At 30.1% G+C, this 11,095-nt stretch overlaps 1 long non-coding RNA gene across 1 annotated transcript; it reads right to left on the bottom strand.

Moving 5' to 3' along the window:
- Positions 1-5,249: 5,249 nt before the first annotated feature.
- On the bottom strand, positions 5,250-10,136 carry LOC134714908 (uncharacterized). Its single transcript, XR_010106588.1, has 2 exons — positions 9,758-10,136; positions 5,250-5,732 (listed from the first exon to the last, which is right to left on the bottom strand). It is a non-coding gene; the product is annotated as an uncharacterized LOC134714908 (long non-coding RNA).
- Positions 10,137-11,095: the final 959 nt, after the last annotated feature.

The raw sequence follows: 11,095 nt of genomic DNA, 5'->3' as shown, positions 1-11,095 counted from the left end.
GTGAGTCTTGACTTATTTGTAATGTTAGTTCATTTATATGGTTTTTTTTTACCAACATTGAGAATGGAAATTGGGAAATGTCAAAGAGACTGTGTCACAACAATTAGTACACATTTTTGTTAAGGGACCAACCTAGATTCGTCTTCGGGTACGGGATTTTCTCGCAGTGTTGAAGACACATTGGTAGCCTTTGGATGTTTTTTTTTATCTTTAGTCTGATTATTGCCTCTATCTTTAACACATTCTCCATTTCTATTCTAAATTTGATATATGATTACATTTACGAGGCCAAGACCTGACGAAAACAAAAAGAACCCAAAATATTATCCAATCAAACTAGTGTTGTCAAATCGTTCACTTTTGTCTAACCGGTTACTCGGATAATAGTTCGACCGATTAACAGGTTAACCGGTAGTTAAAGTTGGTGTTTAAAAGCTTTATCAATATAACCCTACACATATATATAAGATGTGGTATGAGTGTCAATTTGATAACCTTTCGTTCAAGACATAAATACGCTTTTAGAATTTTATGCTTGTCCATGAGAATTCCTGGCGGAGTTTGACTTTTGATATTAGTAATTAAATACAACGTATCAACTATAGCGTTTGTACCAACTTCAGATTGAAAATAAATCTTAATCTCGTAGAATTGAATATGTCATAATTATGTCTGAAACCGATTATTCTTTCCTTTTCTCTTGTTGTCTCCCAAAATGATATCGTGTGTTTCAATGTGAAATGATAAATTATACAAAGAGAAGATTTGGTATGATTGCTAATAAAACAATTCTTCACAAGAGACCAACAGGACACAGAAATTAACAACTATAGGTCATCGTACGACCTGTTGCTTTACTGTGTTTGCTTTTTTTCGTTACGCGTGTTGCTCATACTACCACGTATAACAATATTCAATTAGTAGCACGAAACATCAGTATGAAGTCAATGTCCGAGTAATTACTGTATATTGAATCCATTAATTGACGTTTTAGTTTGAGTAAGATGTAAGAGCGTAACAGAAATTACATGTGATTGACCACTAATAATGCTTGTCATGTTTATTCTTCGTCTTATGTCAAATTAATGTTTATATTGGGTAAAGCTAAGGCAAAATTGATTTAATTAATGTCATATTTATTTCTACAATTAAGACTCCATTTCCCTAACAAATTTTATAAGAAAAAAATAAACAATCAGATAATTTTGTTTAAGATGGATCGACAGCAATGAAAAGCCAACTTTATTTTTACCCTTCTCATTCCGTTGATGCCAAAGATCGTGTTAAGCTTAACTTTATTTCAATGAAGAAAACATACCAAACGTTGTCAATACAGATGTTTTATCAAAATTGTGGCCCTTTCTTTTTCTGTTGTTTTTCACTCTGACCTTCTTGATCACCTAATGCAGTAATGCTAATGGTTGTTCTATTGTGTAATTGCAATATTTTATAAGTTATGTAGAACTAATTGCATAACATTAGTATGATAATAAGAGTAATCTATGGACAAAAAAACTTTATAAAATGTTGTTTTTATCTGAGAACAGTGTGACAATACCACTGCTAGTAAAGTTCTAGAGACTGCTCTTAATTCAGAAGTCAATTCCTCGGTCGAAATCATTTCTATGAAAAAAATATTGTTGTATGCTTACCAAACAAAATAAAGGAAAGGTAAACAGTTGTAGGCAAACATACGGTGTTCAATTATGATAAAGCATATTTTTCTAAAATCAATTCCGTCGAAGGAGATCCATAGTTCAATGAGTTTCATGATTAAAGTATTAAGGGGGTACTAGCTAACTGGCTACGATCTAATATATAAAAATGTAATATATAAGTTGTCTATGTCATTAATTCAAATGAAAGAGTGAAATAATTATTTGCATTTAGCAGAATGTTTGGTTCACTTTTGGGTCAACATTAGCTTATAAACATTGATGATGGAATATTCACTTGCAAGTGCAAAATTCAACCTCAATGAGTCCGTATTCATGTGAACTTCAACATAACCATTAAGCCATAGATGGATAACACCTGAATTGTATTTTTAAAGTTATTTAAGGGGAAAGAATGACAACACGGAAAGTGAAACAAATGCAAATCATTTGATTGACATATTTGATCCACAAAAATCGTTCTTATACAGGTAAAAACAATGATAAACATATATTTTTAATCTGTAATAATTAAATTAAACAGACCTAGAAAAATCCAGTAGCCCGAGCGCGCTTAATCTATTTATATATTTATGCTAGAATCGTCTATAGGGTCAACTCAATAGTTAATTATAATTCTACATTAGAAAATGCCGGTACCAAGTCAGGAATATGACAGTTATCCATTCGTTTGATGTGTTTGGACTTTTGATTTTGCCTTTTGATTTTGGACTTTTCTTTTTGAATTTTCCTCGGTATTTTTGTGTTTTTACTTTTTAGATGGCGTCTAGACTAAAATATACACGAAACAAAGCTACGAACTATCATTATCATGCCCTGATTAAAGTTTATTTTCGATTTTCAATAGTTCATATACATGTTTTACATTGTTATAAATCAAATATGAGAATTTGAGTCAAATCGGTGAACATGAAATCGACAGCTAGTGCCCCTTTGAACTACCCATTTTTTTTCAATTAAATACCACTTTCAAAAATATTCAAACGAAAAGGAAAAATAACAAGATCATAGTTTAAATGATGTAAATTATCTGGGTTTGTGGGTATGTCTCACTTTAATGGTAAATACAATGATAATTTATAATTTCGTATTACATTAACATTTACACCTTTTGATAATGCTTGGTATTATGAATTATATGATTTGACTTTCGTTAGAATACGGTTATATTTTAATGTACAGGTTCAAAATATGCGTTTTATCTATAACAATGTTTTATTAATGGTGTATGTTCAGAATTGGAAGAAAAGAGTATTTGAGATTTCAGACTAAATTTTGTTTTTCCAAGTTGTTGTTTTTACGAAGATAAAAAAGGACAACACAGAGAGACGAAAACCACAATCAAATGTTTAAAGATGAAAGCAAGCAAAATGACCAACAAAGAAGTAATGTATACATTTCGATCGCAGTAAAGTGATAACCCGTATAAAAAGTAAGTTAAATGATTTCTGACATGGTAATATGATTTTTACATTCTGCGATTAATCTTCTGATAGTCCACGTTTCCTTCTTTTCTATTAAATTTATATGCTGTCTAGGCTTATCATTTAGGTAAAGAACCCACCGATTTCTTTAATGATAGGGTAATATCACAAATCAATCTTAAGTAACACGTTATAAATCAAATTTACGGAACTGAAGTAATGATATTGATTATGTCAAAGGTTGTCAAAATAATATATTTAATTTTCCATTATGTTTCTTATGCGTCTTATCAGTCAAGACAGATACGTATACAACAATTGTATAAGACCAGACAATGCACGTATACAATTATAATAACTTCTAAAAAGAGCTTTACTTCACGGACACTTACTTAATAGTATTTGTACTTGATACTGTCTCAAAATCTTGGGGAAAGTACAAATTTGTATAAATGAAAAGCTTGATGATATTTAAGAGCAATTAAAAAGTATGAATTGAAGGATAACACACTGCAATAAACAACATTACGAAAAAGGATATGCGGTAAGATTGCTAATGAGACAAATATCTTACAGAGACATGGTGCCGTAGATTTTAGCTATTATTATTCAGCGTATGACCTTCAAAAAATAAAAATTACCAGCTATAAAAGGCCTCAGCTAAAATGAATGCAAACCAATTAAAAAGTAAAATCACAAAAATACTGAACTCAGAGGAAAATCAATTAGGAAAGTCCAAAATACATGGCAAAATCAAATAACAAAACGCATCAAAAACGAATGGACAAGAACTGTCATATTCCTGACCTGGTACAGGCATTTTCAAATGTAGAAAATGGTGGATTAAACCTGATTCTATAGCGCTAACCCTCTCACTTTATTAATAGTCTTATCAAATTCCGTTATATTTACATGATGCGTTAAATAAAGTCACAATTAATAAAATAGTCAAAATATGGGTACATCAGTCATCATCGTATAACAATTTTAAAAGGGGACAATTTAACCGAACACAAAGACATATTCTATCTTCGAACTCATTAATTGATTTGAGTGTCTGACGTCAGAAAAATTTATACGTCACATAAATTTGTCGTTCAATGTGCATACAAACAGTTTTAAAATTTACATATGCAATGTAAGCATTCAGGGTTAAAAAGTCAAAAGTATGTAAGAATAAATTATAGAAATAGACCGATATTCAAACTAGTCCAAAAGTTATAGTTAGAATTTATGAGAATCCAAAAATAGTTAACACCACTACGCGGATTGAATGATTTTGACGTTTGTGGTTCAACGTATATAGTAATTCATAATAGAAATATATCATAATGACATATAATAGACCAATATGTGACCGTGACTGAGAAAATGGGTCCAGATGAGATGTATACATATTTTCAGTTTTTTGCATTTTTTCAATGTTACTAATGTGCTTACCATGAATACAAAATTTCATGATGATATCTCAGCTGGTTTCGAAAATACACCACATTCTAATAATGAATGCATTTGGGTACATAAATTAAAAAAAAATCAAAAAGAAATCATAAAAAATCTGACTCTTTATTTTCTTTGACACTTTGAATGTACTAAATGAGTCCAACCTCAAAATTGCCATGCTAACTAAATATGTGGTTTCTATGGAAACAAAAAAAATATATGATTTTTCAGTTTTTTAGCTTTTTTCTTATATTTCACAAAAGTCATACTGTTTTGTGTGTTGTTTCTATGGCATTTTACTATTTCATATCATTACCCCACATCTGTTATTAAATAAATGAAAATGTTGGGTGTTGCCTTCCCAAGGCTAGAGCTAGTAGTGCAGTGGTTGACGTTGGTACATGTATGTCATATTTTATTTTTGTAAATTGTTTTTCTTCAAATTATGTCTTCAGTTTTCTCGATTGAATTGATTGATATTTTTTATATTGGGCCCTTTTAGACAACTATGCAGTATGGGGTTCTGTTATTGTTGAAGACTGTACAATTGCCAATGCTTAAAAATCCACAGCATTTGAACTTGCTGAAATCCGCAACATTTGACCTTTGATGGGTAGTTGGCAATTATATCACAGCTCTTATCTTTATATTGTTGACGATATCCATAATTTTGATATCGTTATTAAATGAGAAAAGAAGACAAAAATATATTTGTGTGTATTTTAATTAAGTAGATTCTGCTTCCTTGATGGACATTTGTGTTTATTGGTATCCACATCACTGGTCAAGTCAACCTCACTTTTGGCAATTGTTGGCTTTGGACAAATGACATCTTTAACAGCCTCGCTATAACAATATTTCCTGATTTGTTCGTACATATACCATTGTCTGGCTGCATCTAATCCTTCTGATGTTAAAGTGTTTGGCATAGTAAATTTGAAATTCTAGTGTTCTTTTTTAACCAATTGATGGTTATAGGTACAGAGTCACATGACTCTTTAAAAACAACATATCCTGGTTTGGTTGAATCAACTATGAAGTGGTGATAAGTGCTAATATGCTTAAGTGTTTTAAATTACTGCTGAAAGTATTTCTTCCAATCACAAAATATGACCGGTTTCTCCATATCTTTAACTAACAGGGAAATATTATGACCATTTCTGGTGGATTTGTTCATACTTTCTGCAATCTGCAAGATATAACAACATTTTTGCTATAACACAATCAATATATAGTGTGCATGTAGTTTAGTTTAAATGCATTTAGAAGAGACAAGAAATACAAAATGGGTGTGACATGACTTTTTTTCCTGCAATGGATATACTAGAAATGTTGACATGCATACATGTATCTATACTATTAAACGAGAAGACCTCATTTTGTGTGTCGCTTCTCTTTTTTCCACAACAAATTAATCATCATGCCTCTGTGTCTTATAGGTACAGTACATAGTCGCATTTGTCATTCATTCATATGAATATCAGATTCAGTTATTTTGGGAGAAAAACGAGAAAAAAGGTGTTCGACTAAAGTGTCCGTCATAGGGCAAAATTTTAAGTCAGGTTTGTCTTTTCTGTATATCTTGAACATAAATATACTTCGAATAAAGTGTATTTTCTATCTGATATCAAAATTATATGGGTCATTATGTAAAAATACAATGAATATAAATTGCAACAAACCCATCAATGCAATTTCAAGTTTAATATGATAAGAACTGACTGTCTCTATGAATACTTATAAAAACAACATTAAGAGGATTTTAAGACGGGTACTTTGTTGAACTTATGAAAGTAAATGATTTGACATTTTTCAGTTTAGAGATGATTCATGTTTTTTTGTTCATTTAAAGAGAACTATAAATGTATTGTTAATGCTGTAAATAAATATGATAAAACATGAAATGCAGTTTTTGCACAAATATCTTAAAACGAATACGAAGATAGAAGCCTTTTCCACTATGTGTGACATTTTTTGTATATAAATATATATTTTGCGTGGTCAGGTCAGTGTATTGACCTCTTTGATACTGATTGAACAATAATATGTACACTGCTCTCAACTCCCTACATGTAATTTCTGTTGTGTATGTATTCATGTATATCATCTAATTGTAACAAGACATGATGTATCATATTATAAACAAATATTTACTCACCATATCTTTGAAATTAATCCTTATTGGGAATCAAAATCATTAATCCATTTTTTTTATGAATGAACTACACATCCCTTTAACAAATCGCACGTGGTAAATGATCACTCGTCCAGAAATTTAATGTAATTGAAATTAACATAACAAAAGACGTGATGTACGATAAAACTGAAACTGCTTAATAAATACAGATAGCCTTTGTGAGAAATAAATAATGATAAAAACATACTTTATTCAAATAATTATATATGGTGAGAGGTATAGATATATAGATCGATAAGGACTACATGTACAGGTACATTTGTACAAGGATAGATAATATTTATAAAGGTGGATGTTAATAATTTATAGTGGGAGTTTTTTTCTCATTTGCTTTTTCCCCGACAAATGAGTCTGTAAAAATGGGGCCCCCTTAGTTGTTCCCTGGGCAACTGAGGGTTGATGTAACAGGTGATTATTAATAAAATATGTTAAATATTAAAAAAAAAAAAAAATGCTGTAAAGTGATATTATGTTTTTGTATAAAATCACGACATCAGTATCATATATTCGACCTTGATAAATGTAAATTGCGGGTGTTTAATGTTTAATGACGCACTTAATAATTGTTTTGGTCACAATTTAGAACGTTAGCACGAATGACATATTTTCACATTTAATTGAAATATAAATTCGGTGTTCTATTAATATAAGTTGGATCTTTGTTAAAAAATTCTCAGATTAAGAATGGTCATGGTATAACAAAATCACACGTATTTTTAATTCATGCTCTGTATCAGCATTGTATTACCCTTCCAAATCATAATAATAAAAAAAAAAAAAAAAAATTAAACCAAAAATAAACCAAAAATCGTCTTTATCTTTAAACGGAATGCTCAAATCATCCAAAAGAAAACAACAACGATACAATGTATATATCGAAAAGGGCCCTTACTGTTATTATTCCGTGGTTATATGTAGTAGCGACTTTTAAGTTACTCATTTGTTCGTTTCACAGAAATGAGTGTTCTTGTGTTTGTCATGTTTGTTTGTGCTGTATTTCTGTCATGTAATGCTGTCGTTATAGCGATTTTTTTATTATTCCCATATACGCAGTTTATTTAGCTAACCATTAAACTTGTATCAACCCACCATTTTTTTCTTTAAATGTCCTGTCGTTGGCACTTTTTTTTTGTTGCACTTCAGTGTTTCTGCTGTTCCTTTATTTTTTCTCTTGTAGTTGATGTGTTTCCCTCGGTTGTAGATTGTCATTCGAATTTGTTTTCTCTCAATCGATTTATGATTTTTGAACAGTAGTATACTACTGTTGCCTTTATCTAACAATAAATATTCCTTTACACCTTGTGTAATAATATACAACTATGTAAAAATGCTTCCCTTCTCCGTGACTATGAAGACCATTTTAATCAAACGTAAAAGGTGCTTTGTTGTATTCACTGCATGCGCTGCTTATCCATGTCATCCTAGATAACTTTTCGAAATAAAATACCCAACATATTTGAAACAGTTGCCTAAATGTTTTCATTTGGAACGTAGCATAATATATTTATTATTAATTCAAAAATCATAAATCAAATACCTTATGCTTTAATAAAAAAACAAAATGTTTCTTGGATAATGTACACCAAGCATGTTAACGACCGCCATAGGAGAGCTAAAAGTGCGAGACTAAACCCACTTTGATAGTTGTCTCACCGTGAATCGTACCACATCTCATTGTGTCCATACTAGAATCATTAAATTTAAAGACTAAGATAGTTTATTCTTTTTTGTTGGGGACAATGGATTTACAGAGCATGAATTGCAAATAAGTGTGATTTATTTTTACCCATTACCAGTCTGAATATGAGAAGGTTATTTAGGCTAACTGTTTCATTTAACAAAGATGTAATTTAACAGAACACGGGATTTCTATTTTAAGTTAAATATGAAAATATGTCAGCTATGCTAATGTTCTAAATTCTGATCGAAATATTTATCAAATGCGTCATTTCATACAACACATCTGCTAACTATTTACCAAGGACGAATATATTATACTTGATGGCGTGATTATATACAAAAACATACTATCACTTTACAGCATTAACAATACAATGTATTTATAGTTTCTCTAAATGGACAAAAACATTATTCACCATCAACCTTAAAAATGTCAAATCATTATAAGTTTAGCAAAATACAAAACTGCAAATCATCTTCAGGTAGCTTAGATACCAATCGGTCCAAATCTTATAAAGTAATTGATATAAAATACGTTTTATTCTTATTAAGAACATAGAAAATATTCCTTTTTTCGACTCTGTCAGTATTAGGAAAAAACTCAGATAAAGTAACTTTCATTATATAATGTGTTGTGTGAATTTAACTATTTTATTATATAGCGAGAAAACGAGTCCGGTGACCCCATTTTGTTTATTTTCTTAACTGAAAGCATGTTAATAGAGATATATTTTCATAGTTTATCAATTTTATATGGTGTAGTTTTCTTTTTATCAATAAAAGTAGGTTTTCCAGATATATTCTATACAAAATCAAAGTAATTTTGCACAACCTATATCTTGATATAAAAAAAAACGGTGATCCATACTATTTAATAACTCGTTTGAATGTATGTTGGCATTTGTTTTAGTAGAAGTTCAGTGTTTCTGATGTTCCGTTGTTTCTCTTATAATTGATGTATTCCCATCAGTATTTGGTTTGTTATCCGGATTTGTTTCAGTTAAATCGATTGATGACCATTGAACAGCGGTATACTACTGTTGCCTTTATACAATACATTTTGACACAAATTATTAAAAAGTTCTACGGAATTTAATTCATACCCCCCTTTTTATCTTAATGTTGTATGTTTCCTGATTTTAAGTAGTTATAGAGACATTATGTTCTTATTACATGTATGTTACATTTGTAAGTGTTTTGATTTTGGTTGATTGCATTTATTATCCTTTGAGAAAAGAAAGGTATATGATCTGCCGTTCAATATGCAAGACAGTTTAATTGAGTTTTCCTCTTGTTTGAAAACGTTTTATGATATATTATTCTCTATCAGCTATTACCTTATGGAACTTCTTTTTTTTTCTTTTGTTCTTTTTTTCTTTACTTCCATACTAGTATGTGACAATATCTTACTGGTTAATTGCTTAACTCGCAAACACGTTATTTGAATCATGAAGAATAAGAAAAGACCCGAGGCAGAGATATGTCTTGAAGATACATGTAACTAGTTAATTAAGTTAAACACTTAATTAACATAACATACACCGACTCCGTCATCATTGCTCAGATTTTCACTTTGGGAACTTTCTATTTGGACAAAATACAATTCGTCGACAATATGTAGCTCTTCAATAAACTAATCGTCTTGTTTGTCTGTTATTTCCGATGGAATACTTCAGCAAAACGATACAAACATTTCACTTCCACTTTCGATTTCGGAAAGGGAAGTAATTATTTGGGATAAGGCTAAAATACGGAATCAGGTTAAAAATATATATTGCGGACTTTTAATTTAAATAGATAATTACGATAATCGCACACGTGGAAAGCATCTATCACGATATAATAAGTAAAGCTACATTGTTTTTTTGTCAGCAATAAATTAGTTCGCAGGTGCTCGTCGACGTTAACTTTGCAACTTCATAGCCAAAATTACGTTTTACCGCATCTGGGCCCATTTTGTCCGACGTCGTCACAATTATTATACTGACGGGATCTTTTAAATTACAGAGTCACGTAATAAGAACAAAAGAAATACAAAACGTCGCATTTACAAAACAAACCACAAAAAAAATGAAAGCCAATAAAAACACATTGACGAGATGTATAAGTACCGAGCCACGTCAAACTGATATCACATAAAACCATTCAACAGTAAAAGTAATATTAATAATAGAACAAAGACAAATGAAAGAACAATAAAACATGTTGTTAAGATGATAAACAACATCAGTACGCAGAATCTATACATCAAGACCATCGTGTATTATTTAAGAACGGTTACGGTTATATGTTTTTGGTGGACGACTTACCAATTGGTAATTGCGCCCTGGTAACTAAATTTGGAATTAGTCCATTATAGTAATATTTTACACTTTAGAGATAATTCCATTTAATTAAAAATTAAAGAAAATAAATATAAATTCTAGGCGACCCTTTTTGTTTACAGGTGGTGCGCCTTATTAACCTGTACTAGTTTAAACTTATTTTTATTAAATTTAAATAGAAATAAAACTTATGAAACAAATTAATGTTTTTTTAAATCTTTAATAAGGGGTTAGGACATTTGGTTTATATTGGGTAAATCTAAGGCAAAATTGATTTAATTAATGTCATATTTATTTCTACAATTAAGACTCCATTTCCCTAACAAATTTTATAAGAAAAAAATAAACAAT

Source organism: Mytilus trossulus, chromosome 4 (assembly GCF_036588685.1).
Source record: "Mytilus trossulus isolate FHL-02 chromosome 4, PNRI_Mtr1.1.1.hap1, whole genome shotgun sequence".
Lineage (NCBI taxonomy): Eukaryota > Metazoa > Mollusca > Bivalvia > Mytilida > Mytilidae > Mytilus > Mytilus trossulus.
Note: the sequence above shows the minus strand (reverse complement) of the source record. Positions and strands in the feature narration are given on the sequence as shown.